Source organism: Podarcis cretensis, assembly GCF_951804945.1.
Source record: "Podarcis cretensis genome assembly, chromosome: 4".
Classification (NCBI taxonomy): domain Eukaryota; kingdom Metazoa; phylum Chordata; class Lepidosauria; order Squamata; family Lacertidae; genus Podarcis; species Podarcis cretensis.
The window spans coordinates 22,477,523-22,486,928 of record NC_137173.1 but is presented as its reverse complement, the minus strand read 5'-3'; the positions used below and the strand labels follow the sequence as shown (position 1 = coordinate 22,486,928).

The window sequence follows — 9,406 nt, the reverse complement described above, 5'->3', positions numbered from 1 at the left end:
GAATAAATTCTCAAGGAGGTTATTCTTCCACTCAGTTATTGCAGCTCAATCTGGTGCAGTCCACCTGCCATGGATCTCTCTACCAGTGCTGTGGTCTTCCTGTTCCTCACCTACCACCTCTGACATGATGTCCTCACTCTTCTGATAGCCCTGCCCACACCCACCGGCAAATGGGTTCTGGTTGTGGAGGCATTTCCTAAAGGCACTGGTAATGGGGGGGGCAGGACAAAGAAGATTTCATAGCCTTCCCAATGCTCTGCTTTGTGATGGCTCAGAGGAGGTGTTGCTCAGGACAGAGAGTTCCTACACTTCATTGTCCTGCCCCCTTGAAATCCCCTGCTCACAATTCATATTTCCTCACTCGGCTTAAGGACGCTTTCATTCTGCCTGGCAGCTGAGAGACAGTAAGAAGAACTACCTTGCTCTGCTCTGAGAAGTTTGGTAAGGGAAGAAAAGGGTTGCAACATGACCTGAATTACAGAGGCCTGATCAGTAGCCAGTAACCAGTGGGGATCCAGTCAAGCATTCTTGTTAGTGTTAATAGGCCTATGTTTTGTGAAAAGTGTACCCCGCTTTTCACAAAAGATTTCAGGGTATTTAACGATGCATTCCTTTGGAAGTGTTGCAAATCTATGAAAGCATCCCCCGACCTTGTGATCTCTAGATGTTCTGGACTACAATTCCCATCAGCTGGAACCAGCACTGTGTTTGCTGGCTGGGGATGATGGGAGTTGCAGTCTGGAGCATATGGAATTTACCAAGGTGGGGAAGGTTGGCCTAAGGGGCGCTGCAAGGCTATGCCCTTTCCATGTAAAAATTTGTAGATCAGTGTTGCAGGAGGTCCCAGGTATATCCTCCAGCATCTCCTAGTAGGGCTGGGAAGTCCCCTGTCTGAAACTTTGGAGAGTAGACAGAACTAAGCTAGATAACCAATAGCCTGGCTTTGAATAAGGCAATTTCCTGTGCTCCTAGAGCGAAGCCCCTGCTAAAGTGTGTATCTCTGATGTTGGAGGCACTTAGTCCAAGCTGAAGTAATCACACTTCTCTCCCGGGGGAAACTCAAGATTCAGGAAGATTTTGAGCAGAGGACAGAGAACCACACTTTCTGGGGAATAAATTCTCAAGGCTGTTATTCTTCCATTCAGTTTTTGCAGCTCGATCTGGTGCAGTCCACCTGCCATGGATCTCTCTACCAGTGCTGTGGTCTTCTTGTTCCTCACCTACCACCTCTGTGAGGCAGGAGATCGAAGCTATAATTCAATCCTCACAGTGGCCAATGGTGGGGAGTGGGGAGAATGGGGAAAAATTGAATCCTGTCCCGAAGGACATGCATACGGATTCTCACTGAAGGTAAAGGCTTATCTATATCTTCTTTTTGATACCCCGATCCCAAAGAATAGTCACAATAATATATATATATATATATATATATATATATAGTTGCTTCCCATCTTTCTTTCTGAACCCATTGCCTGCATATTGCTGCCTGCAAGTTGCTTTGAAGTGTTGACTGCCATTCTTAAAGATTTAATAGCTCTAAAATGTCTCCATGCCACTTTGTGAATCCATACTGGAGAGGCTTAGAGTGAATTGTATTTTACATAAAAGAAACCTGGATGGACTGGAGGAAAAAGGGACCAGGACACAGAAAAGTTTGGAGTGCAATGAGCTGGCAATATTGTGGTCAGTTTTATCTTCCTGAAAAGTGAGTGCCCAACTGGAAAATACAGACTAAACGGTTAGTGTGGAAGCAACCCAGGTGAGTTCTGGTGCTTTCTAGGAGGGTTGCCATAAATCCAGATTTTCCATGACATGTCCAGGATTTCAACAACTTTCCTCCAAAAACCTCAACAACTTTTTGTGTTTGGATTCTTACTTCTTGAAATAATATGGCAACCCTAACTTCACAAACTGGAGAAAGCCCGCTGTAGCACATGAAGACATAAGAGAGGGCTTGAGGATGCCTTAGGCAGCCATTAGCAAGATCAATTTTTCCCTATCAAGTTTGCTTACTTGGGGCCCATTGGACTGGTTGCACCAAAAAGCTAGCGTCTTTTGATGCAACTCAGAATGTAAATCTCAATTCAGAACCAGTAATACTTGTACACAGTTAGGGACATGTAATTATGAACAGATAACTGCTTATTCATGTTGCAAGCTACTACTTTGGAAAGTTCAGACTAGTTTGATTAACTACAATAACACACCCCCTTTTGTAACATACACAATATCTTTTTTCCGTTTTGTTTTCTGCATGGGTACTATTTCTTGTTTCTTCCTTTTTGTGCCTGGTCTTACTCTGTGCGCTTGTAATTTTGTCCTCTTTATTTTTCAATAAAGAATATAAAACAGAGTCCTAGCTTGCAAAAACAGCTTTATTGCAGTCTCTTTCTCTCATTTGCACCAGACAGAGGAAGCACAAGGATGGATTGATGATGATACTTCCCTCAATGCCATCCGTCTCCATTGCAGTAGTGGTGGAGTTGTACAATCCACTGTCGGACCGTAAGCATCTTCTTGATTTTTCTCTTTGCTGCTTGGAAAGTGATGATGTGAGGGGCTGGGTGAAATCTATTGTGTTCCAGCACCAGGGGAGGATAATGTCAGGGTCCATCAGCCTCATTCTTAGCTCTCTGAGTCTAACGATACCAACTCTAGGTTGCCTTCCAAATTTCAGAGGAACCCAAGCCCCACATAACAAAGAGAAAGGAGGATGCAACAACAGAGTACAAAGGAAAGGAAAAGCAGTGTTTCTTCCTGAGGACCACATATGCCAAGGAAAGAGAGAGCAAGAGGAAAGCACCATCTATCCTGAGAGTGGGGAACCTCAAGCCCAGGGGTCAAATGTGGTCCCCCAGGCTTCTCTGTCTGGTCCTCATGAATATCTGTGATTGTCAGGGGTCAGGACCTCAGGCAGGAAGGAGAGGCAGGCTGAGTATGAAAAGGCCAAGACCTACCTAACCAGTGGCTGTGCCTTCCTGAGAGAAAGTAGGCACAATACTGCGGCTCTCCTTCCTGGCGGATGCACTGGCTTAAAAGATCAATGCCTCTGCTCAACAGCTGTTTAGCCATGACCTTGATCCTGTGGGGTGCAGGTGCTGCCTTGCCCGTGGCTTTCTGGTAGGAAAGTCGTCACCACTTAAGTGAGTGAATCCCATCCTGCATGGTGCTGGTCATTGGTCTTCACGAAGAAGCAGCAGCACCACACAGAATCAGGTCGTTCTGCTTAACATCTGTTAGGCAAGAGCAGCAAATCCTATGTGGCACTGATGCACCCTGACCTTACAAAAGAACCTCATTCTTAACAGAAGATTGGGGTTCAAAACCCCTTTAACGATTCTCTAGCTCCATCTTCCAGGGGCAGATTGGGAGGGTGTGGTGTGGGTGGACCCCGGGTGGCATGGGGCAGATCCACCAACTCCAGGGGTTACAACACACAGCCTTACTTAGAAGTTGAAGTTTGGTAGACACACTATACCTGATGAGGTCAACAAAAGACGCCTTTTAAAAATCTAAGGAGAGAACTACCCTCTTGACTTTCGTAGTGGAAAGCAAATCATTCCAATTTGGGTCGTCTTTCCAGAGAGGCAGACATTACCACATTGTCTTCTCTTTTTTGCAGGTGGGGAAAGTGGACAAAGGTTAAGGCATGCCCCAAGGGCTACCTGGTTGCTTTCGCTCTGAAGGTGGAAGCCCCACAAGGGATAGGTGATGATACGGCAGCCAACAACATCCAGTTCAAATGTACAGATGGGACTGTACTGGAGGGCGAGTCCACCGACTTCGGTACTTATGGCCACTGGAGCAAGCCCTGCACCGCTGGTGCCATCTGTGGGATCCAAACAAAGGTGAAGGATCTAGCTCGAGGTGATAACACAGCACTTAATGATGTCAAGTTCTTCTGCTGTGACTGAATCACCTGGGCTTCATTCTGCTACAACACAGCTGCCTGTGTTCTAATGGTTTGTTGGCATGAAACTTAACCAACAATAAATCTTAACCAACGAGTTTTGTGTATCGTTTGTAGCTTCGTCCCTTCCTGATCTCAATTCCTTAACCCTGCGTGACTTGGTTTTGGATGGGAGGCCAATGCAATATAAAAGAGGGTCCCATCCTAGACCCGTGTGCTATCTTTAGCCCATTGATCTTGCCAGGCCCACCAGCCTCTCAGTTTGTCCTATGAGGTTGCTTTGAACAAATTACACCCACTTGCCAATCACCAGCCATCTTAGGCACCAAGCATAGCAGCCAACTCCTGGGGGCCGAGGTCTGTTGTTGGGATGTGTCCAAGGAAACGGGGGCAATTGGCAGGCCCCCAGCTGGCTCCAGGCCACCAGCTGTCAGCTGGGCGATCTCCAGTCCTTGGATCAGCATGTAATTGCAACTCAAGCCTCAGAAACCTTCAGAAGGTTGAGCACGCAAGCCAGCAGAGAATAAAACTCTTCACAACAGACGGGCAGAGAGAGACTGTGTAAAGCATATTTAGAGTAGTTTATTTAGCATACATCAGGACAAAGAAAACATGTCTGCTCTCCTTCATGTCCAAAGCAAGAAGCATAAGCAAAACTATACACAAAACGGAAGTTCCCAGCAAGCTGTGCTGGAATGTAAACAGGCATATGACACACAATAGGCTGTTCCTCTTAAGGTGGAACGGAATATCTTAACACCCCCCCCCAAGTTGATGGGCATTGCCATTCAAATGGTGTGCATCATGTGATCAATTATGTGGGGCAGAGCTTACCTGCCTCCCCCCATATTGTATTCAAGTCAGCACCCCTGGCACCAAACACCACCAAGAGCTCAAAGTGCTATGCTCAGAGATAAGCCTTGGGCTGTTATTTGAGAGTAAAGGTAAAGGGACCGTTGACCATTAGGGCCAGTCATGACTAACTCTGGGGTTGTGGCGCTCATCTCGCTTTATTGGCATTGGGAGCCGGCATACAGCTTTCCAGGTCATGTGGCCAGCATGACTAAGCCACTTCTGGCAAACCAGAGCAGCACATGGAAACGCCGTTTACCTTCCTGCCGGAGCAGTACCTATTTATCTACATGCACTTTGACATGCTTTCGAACTGCTAGGTTGGCAGGAGCAGGGACCGAGCAATGGGAACTCACCCCGTCGCAGGGATTCGAACCGTCGACCTTCTGATCGGCAAGTCCTAGCTTCTGTGGTTTAACCCACAGCGCTGAAGGCCACATTTGCACATATTCCTACTCCAGGAGTGTGGTGGAGGAGGTTGGAAATGCCTTTACTCTTAAAGTGCAGGCAGCATTTCACTTACCTTCAATCTTTGCACAATGCTGAAACCAGAGAAAAGACTCTGCTTGCTCTTGGAGAGTAAAAAGCTGGTTTTTTTTCTTAAAGGTTAGGGAAAGGGATCTCTGGCTTTCTGAATGTATGTATGTATACTTGTCTGCCTGCCTCTCTCTCTATGTGTGTGCCTGTGGATTTTATTTATTTTCTAATTCCATTTTTTGGGGGGATTTTTATTCTGCTTTTGGCCCCATCCACCCATGGAAGAATGGCCACATTCCAATCTACACCTTGGGGCAAAATCGCTTCCCTGCTCCTGTCATACAGGGATTGATGAATGGATATTGTCAGGGAACTGCCATCGGAGAGTCAGGTGGTGGAAGGGCTCAAGGAGGCTAGGAGACTCTCAGATGCTGAGGAACTAAACAGCAGGGGGAGAGAGAGAGTTCCCGCAGAAACTCAGTCGGAGGGATGGCTCCAAGATACTTCCAGTGAGAACAGCGGAGAGGTCTCAGGACCTCCGCTGGGGACGCCTACTCCGCGCAGGAAACTGTCATGCAGAGAATCCAGCAGGAGAGTTTCCGTTAAGGAACTCTTATGTTGGCGTAAATTCCGGAAGCGCCCACTGACGGATTCTGCCAGCGATTGAGGTAGCCATGCATCCATGGCTCCGCGGACTGGGAGAGTTTAGAAACTGATTGCATGAGTTGAGAACTCAACCATTTACGCACAAGCAGCCCCTTAACCCATCACAGCAATCCGTCAGTCTTCGACGCTGCGTGTGCGAAAGAGAGGCATCATGAGCAACCCAACTGGAAACGGGGCAGCGGGAGGAGCTGGAGCGGGACCAACTCTGGAGGAGAGAAACAGAGCGTTGGAACACCAGCTGGCACTGCTAACGGTGCGTCTCGAGGAGAGGAGAGCTCAGGATGCACAGGGGAAGCCCACCCCCATCGCAAGGAAGGTACCGGGGTTGGTACAGAAATTCGGGGGTGACACAAGAAGCTACCAAGCCTTTAAGACAGAAATGCAGTACGCACTGAACCTGCAGTTTGATGACTTTGCCGATGAGGAATCGAGAGTGGCTTTTGTGATTGGGCACCTCGAGGGGGGAGCTAGAGAATGGGTGAGGCCCCTGATGGCATCGAATAATGATGCCCTAAAGGACTTGAGGAAATTCTTTATCGCGATGGACTTGATGTTTTCCAGCCAGATTGAACAGGGCGTGGTACGCAGACAGTTAATGGCATGCAAACAGGGGAATCAGTCCGTCCGAGAGTATTGGACACAGTTTACCATGCTCATACATAAATTGGGGTGGGACCTGTCTTTGGACCCGATTCAAATGCTGTTTGAAGAAGGGCTAGCCCCGGCGGTGAAAGATGAACTTTCCCGCGCGCCCCGCCTGGAGTCCATGGATCATCTGACCAAATCGGCTCTTGCGATTGGAGCACGCCAAGAGGCAAGGGCTCTGGAGAAGGGGGAAGGGAGAGGAGAGCGTTGGAGTGATTTCCGCATTCCTGAGATGCCGGAGCAACCTTCCCCGCCAGTGGAACCAATGGAGATTGGGACTGCGTGCGTGCGCGCGGAATTTCAAACGTCAACGAAGGGTGGAAGAAGGAGGGGAAGAGCGCCAAAAAATGCTTCCTCTGTCAACAGCCAGGACATTTTGCCGGAGTGTGCCCACAAAGGAAGGGATGGCAAGGAATGGTGGGAGCTGTTGGGAGTGAGGAGGAGGGGGTTAAGGAGCAGGTAAATGCCAACGCCTGGCTGCCAGCGACAGGGCACAGCAGCCAGGCCAAGGATCAGTGAACGTGCCCAAGCCTGAACCCCCAAGAGCGGCTCTAGTCGTAGAGGTGCTGCTAGAGCTACCCAATGGACATCCACTGACGATAAAAGCCCTGTTAGACTCAGGCAGCTCCTGCAATTTCATGAGTAAGGAGTTTGCATCAGAGCACCAGATACAGACGCTGCCCTTAAGGAATTCCTTGCAGGTGACCACGATTGATGGGAGGGAACTTCTGGGAGGGGAAGTGAGCCAACAAACGGTCCCCATGACAATGAGGGTGGCAAGGCACACGGAAGTCATTGCATTTCACGTAGACACCATGGCGGGGCCGCCCATCATATTAGGAATGAGCTGGCTGGCGCTACATGACCCGCTAGTGGGATGGCACCAGCGGACAGTCTCTTTTGGGTCAGCTCATTGCCTAGAGCACTGCAAGGGAAGAGAAACTCAGGGGTTGGCTAGGGCAAGTCTGGCAGGGATGGTGGTGGGAGAAAAGGGAGAAATACCACCACAATACGCAGACCTGAGTGATGTTTTCAGCGAGAAGGAAGCAGACAGACTGCCCCCGCATAGACCCTTTGACTGTCAAATTAACCTACTCCCGGGAGCCCAGCTACCAGTGGGCAAACTGTACGCTATGTCGGACAGGGAGATGCAGGAGTTAAGGGAGTTCATAGACAAGAACCTGAAACGAGGGTTCATCAGGGAGTCAAGAGCAGTGGGGGGCAGCCCAGTGTTTTTTGTGGGCAAAAAGGACTCGAATAAACCCAGGCTGGTCGTGGACTTCCGGGCCGTCAATTCGGTGTCAGAACCAGTGGCTTTTCCCATGCCCAGGATTGACGACATTCTGACCAGGGTGAGGAAGGGAAAGATTTTTACCAAGCTGGACCTGAGGGGGGCGTATAACCTGATACGGATGAGGAAGGGGGATGAATGGAAGACCACCATGTTCACCCCCTTGGGGGCCTTTGAGTATCTCATTATGCCCTTCGGATTACAGGCGGGCTCCGCATGCTTCCAATCATTCATGCATCACGTCCTGGGACCTCTGCTCTATAAGAACTGTGTGGCCTTCCTAGACGATGTGTTAGTCTACTCAGAGGATGAGGAGCAGCATGTCTGAGATGTCCGGGAGGTCCTAAGCAGGCTGCAAGCAAACCAGCTGTGGGTAAAACTGGAGAAGTGCCAGTTCCATACCAGAGAGGTGGAGTTCCTGGGGTACCGTTTGTCAGACAAGGGATTGGCCATGGATCCCAGTAAAGTCCAAGCGGTACTGGAATGGAAGACACCCAGAACCAGGAAGGACGTGCAGAGATTCCTGGGGTTTGGAAACTTCTATCGGAAGTTCATCAAAAACTTTGCCCACTTAACGGCGCCCATCACCGATTGTCTCAGTAGTAAGAAGAAATTTGCCTGGACGGAAGAGGCGCAGCGAGCGTTTGAACAGCTAAAGAAAGCGTTTGCATCGGAGGAACAGCTCTTGCACGTAGATCTACAGAAGCCGATGAGGGTAGAGACGGACGCATCTGATCGAGCGGTAGGGGCGGTGCTTCTCCAGCCGGGAAAAGATGCGTCGGAATGGAGACCGTGTGCCTTCTTCTCGCGGAAGTTGAATAAATCCGAAAGGAACTACACAGTGTACGACCGGGAACTGCTCGCCATTCATGAAGCGTTTCGGCGGTGGCGACACCTGCTGATTGGAGCGCAGCACAAGGTCCAGGTGTGCACGGACCACAAAAATCTGGAATATTGGAGAACGGCCCGAGTACTGAACCAGAGACAAGTGAGATGGGCACAGGAGTTCTCCAAATTCCATTTTGAGATTCGCTACGTACTGGGACCAGAGAACGTCAGGGCGGACGCTCTCTCTTGAAAGCCAGAGTATATGGAGGGGGAGGGAGCGCCTGAGGAAAGGCATATTATCCCAGAGGACCACTGGGTTTGTGGAGCAGCATTGGTGGGGCAAAGGGAACTGGTAGAAGGGACAGAGAACGATGAATACGCCCAAGATAAGCTCAGAGGGCTCAGGAGAGCCGGGGAGAACACAGGGGGGTTTGAAGAAAGGAACGGGGCGTTGTATTACAAAGGGGCATTGTACATACCGGAAGGGGAATTGAGGGGTAGAGTACTCAAACAACTACACGACAGCCCCACCGCAGGGCACTTTGGGCAACACAAAACCATGTGGTTAGTTACCAGGCAGTTCTGGTGGCCCAAGGTGAGGGAAGATGTACGAGAGTATGTAAGGGGGTGCGACCGCTGCCAGCGAGCAAAGGGGGAGAGGGTGGCACCGGCGGGGTTGCTGGAACCATTACCCACACCCGAACCGCCATGGGAGGCAGTTTCCATAGATTTTATGA

The 9,406-nt window shown here is 49.6% G+C and overlaps 1 protein-coding gene across 1 annotated transcript in view; it reads left to right on the top strand.

Moving 5' to 3' along the window:
- The first annotated feature begins 388 nt into the window (after positions 1 to 388).
- The window catches only part of LOC307215061 (vitelline membrane outer layer protein 1-like), a 33,145-nt gene continuing 24,127 nt past the window's right edge, over positions 389 to 9,406 (top strand). Inside the window, exon 1 of the mRNA XM_079974223.1 lies at positions 389 to 441. The gene's annotated coding sequence lies outside the window, so the exon portion shown is untranslated. The remainder of the gene's footprint in view (positions 442 to 9,406) is intronic.